At 49.0% G+C, this 14,290-nt stretch overlaps 1 protein-coding gene across 2 annotated transcripts in view; it reads right to left on the minus strand.

Annotated features, from left to right (window-relative positions):
• Positions 1–2,036: 2,036 nt before the first annotated feature.
• Positions 2,037–14,290, minus strand: part of Fkbp6 (FKBP prolyl isomerase family member 6 (inactive)) — a 40,095-nt gene continuing 27,841 nt past the window's right edge. For both annotated transcript variants that reach the window (XM_006971295.4, XM_006971296.4), the window contains exon 9: positions 2,037–2,450. The gene's annotated coding sequence lies outside the window, so the exon portion shown is untranslated. The remainder of the gene's footprint in view (positions 2,451–14,290) is intronic.

Here is a 14,290-nt window from a genome sequence, read left to right on the forward strand (position 1 = left end):
CAGCCCTGGTTGAGCTGGCCTTTCACCACTGCGACAAAGTGCCTCTCAGAAACAGAAAGAGGAGAGGATTACCTTTGCTCATGTCCCCAAGGTCTCAGTGCATGGTCAGCTGGGCCTGGGGAGAGGCAGACTGTCATGGCAGCTGGGTGGCAGGATGCAGCAAAGCTGCTCACCAATGGAGGCCAGAGAACAAGAGAAATGGACGGGCCAAGATACTCCTCCAGTGACCCTCTTGTAAAGAGGTCCCCCCACACTATAACTTACTATATGAATGCATCAGTGTGTTACCATGGATGAATCAGTGACCTCATGATCAATCACCTCAGTCATGCCCAAAGCTGGGGACCAAAACCTCAACATGGGTGCGCTTTCACCCAAGTGCCATATCCAAATAGCAGCATGGTATAGGGTGAACATCCTTTTAGTCCAGTGTCACTGTTCAGGAGAAGCCTAGCAATGGTGATGCTGGGATGTTGGGTGTGTATTCATACTGTCTTTTTCAACTTTATTTTTAATTATGTGTCTGTATGTGCATGTGAGTGCTAGGGGCCTGCAGAAGCCTGAGGATGGTTTTGGGTCCCTGGGGACTGGAGTCACAGGTGAAGGGAAGTGAACTTGGGTCCTCTACAGAGCAGTACTGAATCTGAGCCCTGGCTCCAGCCCCATGCCCTTTTGAAACAGGGTCTCACTTACTAAGCCCTGGCTGGCCTCAAACTCAGTGACCTGCCCACCTCTGCTTCAGAGCAAAGCACTAGGGTTAAAGGCATGCACCACCATATCTGCATACACACCCCATTTTTTTTTGTTTGGTTTTTGAGACAGGATTTCTCTGTGTAGTTTTGGTGCCTGTCCTGGAACTCACTCTGTAGCCCAGGCTGGCCTCGAACTCGCAGAGATCGCCTGACTCTGCCTCCTGAGTGCTGGTATTAAAGGCATGCGCCACCACCCAGCTCATTTCTGGATATTTGGACAGCCAGAGACCTATCAAAGACCAACAATCACATCCAAATAGAGAGCCATACATGGTGGTGCCGCCTGGAATCCCAGGACCTCAGTAGTTGAGGGAGAAGGATCATAAGCTCAAGGACAACCTGGGCTACATAGTGAGTTTTAGGAGACAGCCTGAGCTATAAAGTGAGCCTGTCTCAGCCTCCCACCCCTTCTGAGAAAGACTACCAGATAGAGGAACACTGGTCACTACCATAGGACTCAGCAAGGAGTGCTGTTTGTGGGGGCTGGGTTTGGGCTCCCGACTCCGGAGGGATTAAGGGACATCTGCTGCCAGAGGAAGCCAGGACATGGTCCAGATCTGAAGATACAGCTTTGGGAGAGTCAGCCAGGTTCTCAAGGCCTCTGGCAGCACCAGGAATATCCAGGAATGAACTGCTGGGAAGTTCTCCTGCCCAGCTCTCCTCAGCATGTACCATCTTCTCACCAGAGGAGTGAGCTACAGGCGGATGGGCACAGCCAGGGCCTTTGTTGGCATCAGGGGGCACACTAGCTCTCCAGCAGGTATGTGGCCTCCATGGGGCCTCACCTTGAGAGTGTCTTCAGGACATGGATGCCCTTGAGTGGTTTTTCAGTGGTAGGTGCTTAGGAGAGGGCTGCAGGGAGGCTCTTCCTGAGAGTCCAGGGAAACCCAGCTAGGTGGCAGGTCACAGGAGCCTGGCTGAGCAGAGGCATGGAAGTTCGTTTCCAAGCTACAAGATGGAGGCCGAGCTTACGAGTGGGTGTCCTGGAAAGACTGCCACCCACATGCTTCTGGGGATGGAACAGCTGGAGGCACTGAGAGGAAGGAGGAAGCACAGGACGCTGGGGAAGACTCCAGAGGTCCAGCGGGAAGACTCATTGGCTTCCAGTTTCCAATGAACTGGCCTGGCCACAGCTCCCCACAGAGAGGTGCATGGAGATCTGTGGCTCTAGTAAACAGACCCAATTCCTACCCTTGCTGCTCCCTGCAAATGGCTTCCCTCTGAGGCCTGATCACGGCCTTCAGGAGAGAAGTCCAATTCACACAATGAATTTGTACTACATACTGCTAGGACAAGAATGTGCTATATTTACAACAAAAAACAATTGTAACATAATTCTCTTCAAAAGAACCCAACAGAATACACAGAGTCAGTTCTATCTGTACTGACCCACTGACATCAGCGGTTGGAAAGGGTTAGGGCTGGGAGGTAAGCCGAGGACGGATGGATGGACGCACGCACGCACGCACGCACGCACACACTCAGAACCTACTTTCCAGAGCAGTGTTCCGCTGTCACAGACTACCCTTTGTTACTGTATATGAACGTGGAGAAGGGCTGGCAGGGCTGGCAGGGCTGGCAGGGCTGCGGCTGTCTTCCGGGGTGGCTGGAGCAGTGTGAACTAGGGGCTCCATCCATCCCCAGCCGAGATGATGGAGGAGTCCACTGGCCCTTTCTTGCTTGCAGAGGCCGACAAACCTAGGAGTGGAACAGAGTATGAGGCACGTGCCAGGACCTCTAGTCCCAGTAGAAAGCAGCTACCATGGGAGGCCAGACTTGTAGGTACTGGTGTCCCACACAAGTACAGAGGAAGCCAGGCCCAGGGGAGTCTGTGGTCCAGGGAACAGGCCTAGTTCCCTGGTGGGGGACACAGGAAGCCAATAAGTATGGCTTCAGGAAACTAGAACCAATGAACACAAGAAAACAAAATACAGGCCCCAACCTCAGAATGTCAGGTCAAAAGAAGACCCAACTTCATTTTCCAGATGAGGCTCCCAGAGATTCAGTTTCTCTTTTTTAAAGTATTTATTTTTATTTTATGTATACAGGTGTTTTGCATGCACACAGTTCCTGCAGAGTCCAGATCCCCTGGAACTGGAGTTATAGGCAGTTATGAGCTGCCATGTAGGTGCTGGGAATTGAACCTGGGTCCTTTGGAAGAGCATCCAGTGCTCTTAAAGCTGGGCCATCTCTCCAGGCCCCAACTATTTTTGAAGGAGCACTTAAGTCTTTAAACCACCTTAAGATGGTATAAGGCCCCTCAAGCCACCCATGGGAGCTGTTTTTCAGTGGATACTGCAACTCCTTGGCATGGTGTGGGCCCCTCACGGTGTCGACACCCACACTGGAGGGACAGGATAACCTCCCTGTGATCACTAATACTCCTATGCAGACGGCCAAAGCACGATGGTGGGGCAGGGGGCCCGTCTGTACAGGGACCTGGGCTCCCTCCCTCCCTCCCTTCCTCTCCAGTGTGGAGAACCGAGCTGGTGGGCAGACACACTTGTCTGAGGACATGCACACACGTGCGAGCTGCCGCACACTGCTGGCCTCGGTTGAGTCTGAAAGCCTTTCTTTAGCAATGTCCCATCAAGCAGTTGCTCAGGGAGCTCTGTGCTCAGGAAGGCTGCTGCCAGTTTCAGAGGACCACGTGTTTACTCCTGCCACCCCAGGGTCAACTCCATAAACCATAACGAGTCAATTGGGGGAGGGGGGAACGGGTCTTTGTGCTGGAAGGCACTTGGTAATCCTTGATAAAAGTCCCTAGTAAAATCATGTGTAAAATCAAGTTGCTGCTGAGAAAGAATGTCTAAACCTCAAAGCCAGCACCATGGCCGACGGTGGAAGCCACCTCAGAGCAGCATGCAGATGCCCAGGGCGTCCTGCAAAGCTGCTGGCCTAACACAGCTGACTGACATGCTGGGGTAGCTAAAGCAGAGATCCAGCAGTGGATAGTGCTTGCCCCAGAAACGTAAGGACCTGTGTTTGATCTTAGACCAAAACACAACCCCCCAAAAAACCAACCAACCAACTACGGCAGTGCCGTGGTACACAGACATCTGAAACCCCGAGCTGGGGAGGTGGAGATGGGTAGGCTCACTGGTCAGCCAGCCTAGCTAAATTGGCAACTCCAGGTTCTGTGACACACCTTGTCTCAAAAAAATAAGGTAGATGTGGGATATGGTGGCACACACGGTTAAATCAGTACTTGGGAGACAGAGATGGGTGAATCTCTGTGAGTTCTAGGCTGTCCAGGCTAAATAATCAGACCCCATTTCAAAAACAAAACAAAAACTGTGATGGTTTGAACGAGAATGTCCCCACCAGACTCAGAGATTGGAATATCTGGTCCCTAGTTGGTGCCACTATGTGGAGGTCTAAGAGGTGTGGCGTTGCTGGAGAAAGTATGTTACTGCGGTGAGCTCTCGGCTGTTCCTGTCACCATGCTCGCTGTGATGGTGGCAGACTTATCCCTCAGGACCGTAAGCCCAAACAAACCCTTCCCTCTGTAAGTGCCTTGGTCATGGTTTTGACCGCAGTAACAGAGTCCAAACTGATCAAGACAGCACGCAGCGGCAGAAGCTGCAGAGGGAACACTGCAGAAGACAGCTAGTGCACGCAGGGGACAGGACGGCCAAGTGGGAAAGCAGGAGGGACGGACGGCTCAGGGGTCAGGACACCTGCTGTGCCATCATGACGACCAGAGTATGGGCTCCAGTACAAATCTAAAAACCAAACCAAACCAAACCAACAAAAAACCCCAACAATCAAAAACCACGTAGTTTATACTTTTAAAGACGAATCTTTCATCTCCTTCCTATAAAGGCTCTATGTGGAATTGCATTACTTCCCATACAGGCTTTTCCTCCACAGTACACATTCCGTATCTAAATGCACTAACCATGTTTTCACATGGAGCAAATACATCAGATATGGTGGGAGTCATGTCTCCTTTTCAGTAGCTGATGCTTCTTCTTTCTTTTTTGTTTTTTAGACAGGGTTTCTCTGTGTAGCCCTAAGGTGTCCTGGAACTAGCTCTGTAGACCAGGCTGGCCTCAAACCAGACATCCATCTGCCTCTGCCTCCCGAGTGCTGGAATTAAAGGCATTCGCCACCACTGCCCATCCCCACTCTTTCTTTTATCAAGAAGCCAAAGCTCTATGAAACAATTTCAATTAGCACAGACATAAGCTCACTGTCCATCCATGACTGACCCCAGGAGTCAATCTCTGTGATCTCCATCCTGAAGGTCTAACCCACACACATTCCTCTAGCGGTTTTCAAGTTGTTCATGTGTGCAGTGATAGCTCTTCCGACTACCTTTTCTATGGCTCAGACATAGGAGGCTGCTTGAGCTGTTTGTAGACACTGCTTTCTCTGTGACGGGGAGTTCCAAAACAGATGGAAATCGACAGTGGTCCTGCTTACATATCTGAAGTTCTATCTGCTTTTGACAACTTTGGGGAATCCATGTCTCTCATGGCAGTCCTATAACCCTCAGCATAAGCCATAATTAATGCCCTCATTTATTACTCAAAAATCAAATACATCAACCAAAAAAGGAAAAATATGGAATTGACTGCTCAGGAGTAACTTGCTAAACCAACTTTAAATTTTTATAAATTGTTCCTCCCAATTTTCCTAACAGCTGCAGAAAAACATAATAAACAAGAAGCTTAAGCCAAACTAATGATTTTACGTAAACTCCCTCAAGAGCCCAACCAATGGCTGGGCCCTGTTGCACTTATTAATTAGAGCTGAGGCCGGCATCTATCTGTGCTTTCTCCTACAGGCCCTCTCTTGATCCCAGCACGACTGGTAAAGCCACAGGAGCTGGCACCAGAAGACAAGGAGTCCTCCTTTGGCCCATCTATTAGCACCACCACCTGGATGAGCTGGGGCAGACAACAAGTACCACCACCACCTTCACCCTCCAACCACCATCCAACCTGGGGAGGCGCCACACCCCCAACCAATGCAGCTCAACACATCCTTGGGAACACCGAGTCTGGAAAACAAACAACTCACTCCTACACAGTACCCATGTAACAAGCTGGGTGACCTGAGCATACCTAGGACCCCAGCTCTGAGGGGTGGAGACAGGAGACTGACAGAATGAGAGCCTGGGTTCAGGGAGGACCATGGGTTCAATGGACAGAGAAAGATGGAGGAGGCCCCAGGCCCCCACCTCCTGCTTACTCATGTGCACACACCCACAGAGAAACATGCACATATATAAATAATTACATCTTTTTTGTTTTCCTTTTTCTACAATAATTACATCTTTAAAACCCCACACAAGAATATTATAATACTCATAGCATGAGAGTAAGATGGTTCTTCATGTGTCAACTTAGAAAAACCCAAAATGTATTTTACAAATATTCTAGTATGTGATGTATAATTCTATTTTTGGAAAAAATAAATATGGAATATTCCTTTATACTGTGTGAATATGTCACTGTGGTTGGGTAATAAAGAAGCTAACTGGCCAATAGCTGGACAGGATAAGGTTAGATGGGAAAACCAGACTAAGGACACTGGGAAGAAGAGCAGAGTCAGAAGTCACCAGGAGACACAGAGGGAACAAGACATGCTGGAGGATAGATAAAGCCATGAGACATGTGGCAATACATAGATGAATAGAAATGGGTTAATTTGGGACTGGAGAGATGGCTCAGAGGTTAAGAGTACTGGCTGCTCTTCCAGAAGTCCCGAGTTCAATTCCCAGCAACCACATAGTGTCTCACAACCATCAAAAATGAGATCTGGTGCCCTCTTCTGGCCTGCAGACATACATGCAGGCAGAACCCTGTATACATAATAAATCTTAAAAGAAAAAAAGAAATGGGTTAAGCTGTAATAGCTAGTTAGTAATAAGCCTGAGCTATTGGCTGACCTATATCTATAATTAATATTAAGTTTCCGTGTTGGTTATCTGGGAACTGGTGGGCAGGTGAGAAAGAAAAGTCCACCTACAAATAAATAGATAACATTTAAAGAGGTTTTTTTAAAAAAGATTTATTTATTTATTTATTTATTATGTATATGGAAGGGGGTGCCAGGTCTCATTACAGATGGTTGTGAGCCACCATGTGGGTGCTGGGAATTGAACTCAGGACCTCTGGGAGAGCAGTCGGTGCTCTTAACCTCTGAGCCATCTCTCCAGCCCCCATTTAAAGAGTTTTAACAAAAGACACAGGGAATATCAGTGCTGGTTGTCTCTGCAGGGCAGTCTTAGGACCTGGGGAGACTTACTGTCCCTTTTTAGAATGTTGGTTTAAAATATTAAGCATGGACTATTTTTTCCAGAAACCCAAAAAGTGAGAGCAACAGGCAGCTAGCTGTCAGCCAGCCCACAAGTGCCCTGTGCAGCCATGCTGGCTGGTTCTTCTCCCTTTGGGGAGAAAGCACGGAGAAAGGTTTAGTGATCACTGAGAGAGGAGGGAGACTGCTCCGTGTCAGATGCCTTAGATTCATTCAGTGTGCTCTTAGCACAGAGGTGGCAAGGTCCCTGTGGACACCAGGCCTTTTGAGTGGCGCAGTGAGTTACATTACAGAGAAGGAGTCAGAAGAGAACTGCTCCTGTTTCACTGTGAAAACTCAGTGTGCACAGCACAGAGGTGAGTGTAAGAGAAAACACCAAGGACAGCGACGCCAGGGACCCACCAAGACAATGGGAGCGACCCAGCCTGGTCCAAGAGCAGACTCCAGCTGAACCTATGAATACTAAGCAGGCTGTTTCCCACGGCCTCAGGAAAAGGCACACAGGCCAGCATGAAAGAGAAACTCAGGGGTGATAGCATCAGTGTCCACAGTTGTCACCCAACACAATGAGCAGTAATCAAAGAAGAGTGTGAACATGTAACGGAGACAGGACAGAGAAGCCCTGTAATCCTGTCACCTCCAGCTGCAGGTTGCAGACCCAGGATGTTTACAGCACATGGAATCTGAGGACAAAGAGCTGGGGATCAGGGCTGGGAGGTGGTGTTCATTTCCCACGGTGGCTGAGCCTCCAGCACTTCCCTGTGGTTCTGTGACAGCCACTCAGTCCTCAGCCAGGCAGATGTGAACCTCATTAGTGAGAAGTCTCTGCAACCGTTAAGGGTCACAGTCTTTCTGAAAACGTGAATGACACTGGATGGCAGTGTATGCTGTAATCTCAACATGTCTGATGCTAAATAAGGCAGAGATCTCAGGCTTATGGCCAACCTGAACTATATGGCAAGACACTGTCTCCAAAACCAAACTCCTCAGATGGAAGCTGTGGCCCTGCTCCCAAGCCCTGGTGGAGACACAGGGCATGGGGATGGCGAGGCGGGGAAGCAGCTGCCATGAAGCCTTTGCCATCTTAGCCTGGTCCCCAAGCACTCACTCAACACTTGGGCATGGTGACAGACATCCATAACCTCAGTGCAGGAGTCAAGAGACAGGCATTGTCCCTGGGGCTTCACGGCAGCCAGTTTAGGCAGTCATTGAGCTCCAGCTCCAGTGAGAAACACCGTCTCAAAAAATAAGGGAGGCCAGGCGGTGGTGGCGCACGCCTTTAGTCCCAGCACTCGGGAGGCAGAGGCAGGCGGATCTCTGTGAGTTCCAGGACATCCAAGGCTACACAGAGAAACCCTGTCTCAAAAACCAAACAAACAAAAAGGTGAGGGTCACTGAGAAAAGTACTGGACACCAATCTTTGGTGCATACATACATGCAAGGTGGAGATTCAGACCTTCCAAGCTGCTTAACCAGCTCTTTCCTAGAATGCCTTCCACCTGAGCAAACTAACACCTTAGGCATCCCTCATCACCTCATTCAAGGGGATGGAGCCATCACTGACACTGTGCTCTGGCTACTCTGGGCAGCTGTGTCCCTGGCCAGATGGTCCCGAAGCTGACTCTCCCACCTTGCCAGGTCTCCTCTACTTGCCTCTCCAGCATGGTCTGAGGTTCTCTGGTGTTGCTTCTGCCGCTCACTTGCTGTTGAAGTCCCTGAAACCTCCTTGCTGATCCTCTGGGTCAGCCTTCTGCCCTCCCTTGGTGCTATGCCTCAGCATGGGATGCCAAGACCTCAGCTTCCTCCTTTGAGCTGGGCCTCAGTGTGGGGGATGGTGGAAGCCCTTCTCACCATGGTTCAACTGCACAAGCACGAACTCCCTAGTCCCTTCTCACAGCATTATCCCACCACGCTTCCTCCAACAGCCGGAGCTTAAGGCCCAACCGCCACACATTTCAAAACAAGAGTCACATCATCTAATTGTGTTGCTGGCTACCATCTTGATATTCTCTTGGTTTTATCTTGAGAAAGATCCCCAATGCTGGGGACCCAGACAGCTGCAGCCACATGGTGACCTACCCTGGGGTCAGAAAGAACAATCCCAAGGACTTCTGACTTACGGTTGACATCTTTGGGAGGGGCCCAAAGCTATGCACTGGACTGTGCTTCACCACCAGGGTAAGGTCCCAGCAGTGCCAGCTCAAATATCCTGCACTCTCTTTCCACACCAGGCAGTCTGGCCTTTGTTCCCATCAGGCTGCCATTAGCACCTTGGTCCTTTACAGCCAATTTGAATTCAATCCTCCCTCAAGGGGGTCCAACCTGGGGGTGCAGCAGTTAACTGAGGATAGCTATGCACGTGGCCTGTAAAGTTACTTATAACACTGAACTTTAAAATTTTTTTGTAACCATTCAGTTATCATGACCTCTGCTGGCAATGCTGGATGATGATGTAGAAGGTCTGCAGACTCTTCACTGTTGGTAGGGAGAGCTCACTGGAGGCTGATGCCCACTGTGTAAGTGGGAATGCATCTACACTTGTTTCTGAAGCCTGCGGATGTTCTGGGCCCACTCTGCAAGAGCCACGCAAGCCCAGCCTGTTTTCCAGGTCTTCTTTTAAAAGTCTCACTTCTCCATTGACTTACTCTGTGCAGGTGTGTATTACGTGTATTGTGTGGGTGGGTGCGCATGTCACAGTGCACAGCTGGAGGTCAGTGGACAACTTTCAGGAGTTAGCTCTGTTTCCACTATGTGTGTTCTGGTGACTGGCCTCAGGTTGTGGGGCCCGAGTTTCCTGGTTTGGGGGACAGCTCCTCCCCCTCTCCCCAGTCCTGCACCTGCATGCACTCTGGCCCCCATTCTCTAACAGGCTTCCTCTCTGACTCCCCTCCAAGTCTCTGCCGGTCACCTCTACCTTCATGTCCTGCAGGATCTCAAATTCCAAGGCTACAAACTAAACATGGCTGTCCTGAGCTGTGAGGGACCATCTACCAAAGCTGGGGATCTGGGATCCTCCTCTACTACTTCCCTCAACTGGCCCCACCCCAACACCAATGGTGAGATTCTGTGTCTGGCTATCCATCCATCCCTCCTCTCTACACCATTTTCTGTGCTGACCCGCCTCTCCTTGTATGTGAATGCACAGATTCCTGGTCCCAGCCTGTGTCTTCCCCATCCCTCCTTTCAGTCACCAGGAAGGGTCACATTAGAAGAGAATGTTCTAGAGGAGAGTGCTATGTTCTCATGCAGGCGAGCCAGGATGAAGCTTAAGGTGCCAGATTCTGAGCTACTACTATATTAGGCTGGGAGTTCCCAGTAGACGATGACACGTAAAACAGTCCTCCAGACACCTTTGGATATTCTCATTTTCTCTCTCTCTCTCTCTCTCTCTCTCTCTCTCTCTCTCTCTCTCTCTCTCTCTCTCTCTCTCTCCCACACACACACACACACACACACACACAAAAAAAAAAAAAAACTTCCCCCTAACAATGGAGCAGCCATGTCAACAGTTTCTTTACTGTGCCCCCACATATGGCTGGTGCTGAAACATGGGAAGAGCACAGTGGACCCTTTCCAAAGGGCCTGGTCTTTCCTAACTGAATCAAGTTGCTGATGCAACTCTAAAATACGGATCATTTGTTTCTGCTGGCTTAGGCTACCTACCATATTTGACTTCCATTTCTAGAGTCTGCCTCTTCAAGCACTTTCTCCACCTACTCTAACCCCTCATCTCTCCTCACTCATAAGTGTCCTCTCCAATTCTCTGGCTCCTGGAGCCCGCTATGCCCTCCTGGGTGCCCATCCCATGGAAAGGCTCTGAGTCTGCTGTAAGGATCTCTACTGTGACTCAGGGTACCTCTCTGCTAAGGCACTTACCTGTAGCATGAATCCTAATTGGTCTTAATAATAAAAACCTGGAACCAGATATTGGGGTAAATGCTGGAAGATCAGTAAAGGAGCCAGCCACTAGAAAGACTATTTTTTTTTTTTTTTTTTGGTTTTTCGAGACAAGGTTTTTCTGTGTAGTTTTGGTGCCTGTCCTCGGTCTCGCTCTGTAGACCAAGCTGGCCTCGAACTCACAGAAATCTGCCTGGCTCTGACTCCCAAGTGCTGGGATTAAAGGCATGTGCCACCACCACACAGCTTAGAGAAATTTTTTTTCTTTTTTTTAAAGATTTATTTATTGCCGGGCAGTGGTGGCGCACACCTTTAATCCCAGCACTCGGGAGGCAGAGGCAGGCGGATCTCTGTGAGTTCGAGGCCAGCCTGGTCTCCAAAGCGAGTTCTAGGAAAGGCGCAAAGCTACACAGAGAAACCCTGTCTCAAAAAACCAAAAAAAAAAAAAAAAAGATTTATTTATTTATTATGTATACAGAAGTGGGTACCAGATCTTATTACAGATGGCTGTGAGCCACCATGTGGTTGCTGGGAACTGAACTCAGGACCTCTGGAAGAGCAGTCGGTGCTCTTAACCTCTGAGCCATCTCTCCAGCCTGAGAAATTTTTTACTTCTACTGAATCCTCAGCCTGAAAGGGCCAAGCCCCTGTCTCCACCCTCTGCCTTATCACTTCCTCTCTCCATTCAGTCCAGCCATATCACCTCCTATTTCTTCTTCCCAAGCACTGGGATTAAAAGGTGTGCGCCACCACTGCCTGGCCTCTGTTTCTCTTTTAGACTGGATCAATCTTGTGTAGCCCTGGCTGGCCTTGAACTCACAGAGATCCATCTGCCTTTGCCTCCTGAGTTCTGGGATTAAAGGTGTGTGCCACCATTGCCTGGCCTCCGTGGCTAACTAGTGGCTTAGCTCTACACTCTGATCTTGAGGCAAGCTTTGTTAGAGCACCAACAAAACACCACACTGACCCATCTCCTCTACCGAACACTCCCCTCTGGTGGACCCTGCCCTAAGCCTCTCATCTCTTCGCTCTGCTTCTCAAGGGGGACTTCTTTTCTGCTTGCTCTCTTTCTCTAACCACTGGCTCTTCCCATTCAGAACTGGACTCCTCGCGTGCCTTCTCTAATCTCTTTTCCTTCTCAGACTCATTAAAGTTTCGCTGTCTTACTACAAATGCTTGACCTCAGTACAGCTCAATGGCCAGAATATGGCACATTCAATTTCCAAATTATCAAAGATTGTAACACTCTGCCACTGCACAAGTAAACGATTCCCCAAATCTCTTTATCTCTATGCTTTCTCTACTCTTGAAAATCCCTTACCTCTATGCTATCTTTGCTTTCTCCTCTCAAAAAATTAAAATCCCTTAAGACCATTGTTTAATAAATTCTCTGTCTCAAGATTTGTAAACTTTTTGGGTATGGTTAAAAAAAAATCTTGTAAAATCTTTAACAAAAAGTTAGCTTAAAGCTTGTAACAAGCCAGGTGCAAAGGCAGGGCCTTAACCCCAGCACTCAGGAGGCAGAGGCAGGGGGATCTCTGAGTTCCAGGCCAGCCCCGGCTACAGAGCAAACCCAAAACCAAACACCAAAGCAAAACAAAACACAAACCAAAACCAAAACAAAGCCCAAAACAACAACCAACCCCGAAATGCTCAATGAAAGAGCCTTCCCAATGGACAGAAAGAACTACCAGCTTCTGATAGCAGCAGCTGCATCTCTCTCTGAAGAAGATGGGCAAACAACTGCCCCATGCTTCACCCTCAGCAGGGCCCTGCCCAAACTGTGGACACTGTTGGGTTGACTGCCCCACTCTGCCTCCAAAAGGTAGGTCAGTTCCCCAAAGTTCCTCCTCCACAGAAAAACTCAGATCTTAGGGGTCTGACAGCCAAAGGTTGAAGCTGTCCAGTGTGACAGAGGAAGACTAAGGACCTCTGCCCCCCTCCCCAGGGGGGTGGGGGTCCCCTAAGATGGCTGTCCAGGTATTGGTAGGTATCATTGTAATTGATACATGGCCTACTCCAATGTATCCTTCTCAGATCTCTGAGATGGCGCTGCTTGGCTTTATCAGACAGCTAAGCACCAACAAAGCTGACCTTAGGCATCCCCTCCCCAGGGAGGCCCAGCTGCCGGGTCGGCCCATTTCATATGTAAAAGGCTCGCCTAGCTTTTCTTAAGGCTACTAGGTCTCCTGCTGAGAAAGACAAACTCACAGTGGCCTTACCTTGCTGATAGACTTCGTGCTGAGAAAGATAAACTCACCAAGACAAACTCAAGCTACCATGCTGTGGTTACTAATAAAAGTTGATTTTTACTATTTATTTAATGGAATTTAAGATGTGTTAAAAAAAAAAAAAAGACCTGATGAGATACATAATGTGAAGACTTCAAAGCTCCAGGTTTAACACATTACTCATGAAGTTGTGGTGAGACGTTAGTCTAACCCTGGTAAAGCACTGACTACTCCTGCCATAGTCACAGGCTCAAATTTGTAAATTTCCTTTGGTAGTTTTTTAAATCAAGACTTACAATACGGTCTGGAGAGATGGCTCAGAGGTTAAGAGGTTAAGAGGTTAAGACTGTTCTTCCAGAGGTCCTGAGTTCAATTCCCAGCACCCACATGGTGGCTCACAACCATCTGTAATGAGATCTGGCGCCCTCTTCTGGCCTGCAGTCATACATGCAGACAGAACACTGTATACATAATAAACAAATCTTAAAAAAAAAAAAAAAAAAAAGACTTACAGTGCTTCTCACTGTTCTGAAACCATCTGTCCAGTCTCTATATGTTTAGGCTCTGGACAGAGGAAAGTGTTCATGGGTCCCATGCCAAGACATTGCTGTCTTATTACAGGTGATAACTGTCGAGGCTTTATTTTTGTTACCGCTCCAAGCTGTGAGCCTCTTCCAGCTGTCTACGGACACTCCACTGCGTCTCCTACAAGGAGGGCTTCAGTACAGATCACAGACAGTGCTCGTGCTAAGAGGTCTAACACTTTCATCACTTCTGTAAGTTTCAATTCCTCTAAGCTCAGGGAGCTGAGTGAGACCTGGGTCAAACAAGCACTCCTGTCCGTCCACAGCTGAAACTTCCTCTACGGCCTGTCCCTGAGGGTGGGCTCCTTCCTTCTCCTGGCTTGGGACTCCTCTCCACTCCCCAAGCCCCAGGACCACAAGACAGGCCTGCAAGTTCCAAGTGCACACCCAAGATGAAGACTTCCCCTAAGCCCCTTAACTTCACCTTGTCCCTTGTCTGTATCTGTCCCAGCAGACTTCACTCAGCTGACAGACACCATTCAGGAAACAACAGCAGTCCTTGTAAACTGCTCCAAAATAGCCCGTGCTTTGACAGCCCTGAACTTGCTGAAAGCTGAAC

This window comes from Peromyscus maniculatus, chromosome 23, assembly GCF_049852395.1.
Source record: "Peromyscus maniculatus bairdii isolate BWxNUB_F1_BW_parent chromosome 23, HU_Pman_BW_mat_3.1, whole genome shotgun sequence".
Taxonomy (NCBI): domain Eukaryota; kingdom Metazoa; phylum Chordata; class Mammalia; order Rodentia; family Cricetidae; genus Peromyscus; species Peromyscus maniculatus.